The sequence below is a fragment of the Nematolebias whitei genome, chromosome 13 (assembly GCF_014905685.2).
Source record: "Nematolebias whitei isolate Nwh7 chromosome 13, NemWhi1, whole genome shotgun sequence".
Lineage (NCBI taxonomy): Eukaryota > Metazoa > Chordata > Actinopteri > Cyprinodontiformes > Rivulidae > Nematolebias > Nematolebias whitei.
In genome coordinates, this window is record NC_056510.1 from 3,175,885 (window position 1) to 3,179,138 (window position 3,254).

The following is a 3,254-nucleotide window of genomic DNA, read 5'->3' on the forward strand; positions in this document are numbered from 1 at the left end:
CCTTCTCTGTAGCAGGACCAAGACTTTGGAACGAGTTACCTCTGCTTGTCAGACAGGCCCCCTCCCTCTCGGTTTTCAAGTCCCGTTTAAAAATTCACTACTATTCAGTAGCTTTCAACACCAGATGATCTGTGTTTTGAACCTGTACTCGTCATATTTATTATCTGCATCGATTTTATGTCTATATTTTTGATTTACTTCATTTTGTATTTTGCTTTGTGTGTTACCTGTTGTTCTGTCTGTACAGCACTTTGGTTGGCCTTGTTGCTGTTTTAAGTGCTCTATAAATAAAGTGGTGTGGTATGGTGGTGACCCTGACGAGCCACTAGCAGCAGCTTTAACATCATTTTTTTAATCTTAGATCAAATCTTCTTCAGATATTTTCTACTATATAACACACATATTTGTCCAACCTTCCCTTCGAGTTACTGCCGCTCCGTCGTCGTTTGACATTTACCTGACACGGATTCACTGAGGGTTGACAGCATTAATAGGTCTGTAAAAGTGTTTCGTCATTGTCTAAGCAAAATAAAACTCTTTTTGACAATGTACTCTGTCTGGATCAAACCCCGTATCTTATTTAGACTAATAATGAATTAAAAGGAGATGAATTCCAGTTGAAAATAGTTTCCAGCGGACTGAAAACGACTAAAACCTGTCATACCAAGACTTGCTCACTACAACAGACTAGGGGGATGATGTCGTTGACAGTGCTGTAAAGATCTTATTGTTCCATATTTTGCTCTCCGACTGCAGGTTTACTCGTGGTTCCTAGAGTTTTCAAAAGCAGAATTTGCGGCAGATCTTTCAGTTCTCAGGCTCCTCTCTTGTGAGAGAGAATGGTCTCTGTGTGTCCCTGTGATGGACTGGAGACCCAGGGTGTCCCCCACCTCTCTCTGTGGCTTCTGGATATGGGCACCAGTGACCCCCACAACCCAAAAAGAAAGAAGCAGGTAAATATAAGCATGGATGAATAAGAGACGGTGAGTGTGTATTTACTTTGTAAAGCCCATTTTCCAACACAACACATACTAAACTATGAGAACCAACCGCTGCTAATGGGCCCCATAAGAAGTGCTGTTGGTGGGTAAGGGCGGGGTTAGGTACGTACTGGTCGTGGTTACGTTTCGGACAGGGGTCTGCAACCTTTTGATCAAAGAGCCATCTCTGCGTCTTCACTCATTAAATAAAGAAGAGCCCGGAGCCACAAAACCTGCTACAACTGTGACGATCAACTGAGTTAGTTGGAGTGTGACATTTTAAAACTAAGAATCAATAATGAATTTCAACATTTATTCATATTTTTACATTTTGGGACAAAAAAAAAAAAGCAAAACAGTATGATGTAATAAGTAAAAACATCTAGTTTCTACCTTGAGATGAAAAATGAAAACTCTGAACTCTGCAGGCGTCTGTGTCCTTTGATGTGAGGAGAAATTAAGTATCCCACTTTTTGAAGTAACAGTGTCGTTCAAACATTTGCAGAAATTTGACAATAAGTAACTGTACTTTTTGTTGTGGGTATAAAAACCAGAACAATTAAAAGTACTGTAAGTTCTGCTGAACGCTTCATGGAGCTGCAGGTGAGGGCCTGAAGGGCCACATGTGGCCCCGGGGGCCACAGGTTGCAGACCCTGGTTCGGGGTCAGAACGAACGTCTGTCAATGCAAACTCCCTGTGAAGATGGAAGATAAACCTGTGCGTGTGCGCGTGCAGACAGCAGGTCTGGAACGTGCTGTTCCCTGGGCTCGTGATCTCACACTGTGCGTAGCTTCCCTCCGCCGCATGATTGGCTTCGCGCATTTCTCCCTCTGCTTTTCAAAACTCACTCCGCTGCGTGCGTGTGACAGCTGAGCCACATGGCCGGGCGCCGCCCCCCCGCCTGCCCAGGCTCCCCTCCCCCGGGGACGCTACCCCCCCCCCCCCCCCCCCCATGATAAGCACGACGGGCGCTAAAAGCCTCCCCCTGTCACCGGGACCCAACAACAGCCAGAGCGGCTGAAACACAAAGTTGGAGAAATGAACATCTTGGCGCATGCAGCTCCAGATGTGGCCTCATCTGGCAGCTGGCTGTAACAATAACTTTATAACTCCAGGTACAGTTCGGAAAGCTTTATAAACGCCTTCGTTCAGTATCCAAGCCGCTCGGTTTGCCCCAAAAAGCCGCAGCCTCCCCTCCCTCCATCCTGCTACAAACACCGCGGCGCCATGATTTCTTTGTTTCCTCCGGGCCGAACCCGAGCACAACGGGCCGTTTCTGCGGCCGCCTACGGTCCCTCCGAACCCCCGGACATCTTTTCTTCCTTACCGACACGGACTTCCTTCGTCACTCCCGGGCCTCCGGAGCTCCACTTTTATTCTGGCCGACACGTAAGAGCCCGCGTCAGGCTACACCTCCGCCGCGTCACCGGGAACGACAACACGGAGATTGGAGAAGGAGACGAGGAAGGCAGATGGCGACGCTGACCGGAAATGAACGAAGCAGCCACGGAAAAGGACGGAAATTGCCGAGTCCGAGCGAATCAACCCGACTGAACTCGGGCCGAATTTCACAAGGGGTGCATATTTTAAACGGTCTAATGAAACTTAGAAACAGCAACTTCACTTATATTAAAGAAGTAAATTATATTTTTTAAATTGTATTGACTAAAACAAAGAGTTCTGTTAAAATACATAACAGTTTTTTTTTTAAAGACAGTGCTGTCCATCTGTGCGGACAATGTTTTTATCCGAACTCTAAATTTAGAACAGTTTTCTGGACACTTCATGGGTCAAGGATGATTTTATAAGTGATTTCAAGGTCAGAGGTCAAAGGTTAAGGTCACAGGTGTCTTTGCTCCAGCTTGACATCCCAGTAAAACAGAAATGTCAAACCCCGTGTCCCCTAGATGTCCCTTCTCCCATACAATATAACTACTGTCACATATAACTTTTTAGACTTGACTCCTTGAGATTTAGTTTCCACTACAACCAGTGTACGTCAACACACCAGAATGCAGTGCACCAGTAAAATAATGGCATCATAAATGTAATAAAGGTATATAAATTCTTTGACATAACTGGGAGTTTCCACATGTCAAAGAAAAAACTTTAGCAGAATACAGAACATATTAAAGTCACTATGTGCAAGTAGTCAGTGATCCCTTTAAACTTGACAAAGATACCTAAAGAAGATATTGTCAGTGTGTCTGTGGTTTTATATATATATATATGTATATATATATATATAGTAAAACACAATTTATATTTAAGTT

General features: G+C 44.5%; 1 protein-coding gene across 1 annotated transcript in view; it reads right to left on the reverse strand.

Annotated features, from left to right (window-relative positions):
- The window catches only part of creb1b (cAMP responsive element binding protein 1b), an 8,096-nt gene extending 5,638 nt beyond the window's left edge, over positions 1–2,458 (reverse strand). Inside the window, exon 1 of the mRNA XM_037686231.1 lies at positions 2,309–2,458. The gene's annotated coding sequence lies outside the window, so the exon portion shown is untranslated. The remainder of the gene's footprint in view (positions 1–2,308) is intronic.
- Positions 2,459–3,254: the final 796 nt, after the last annotated feature.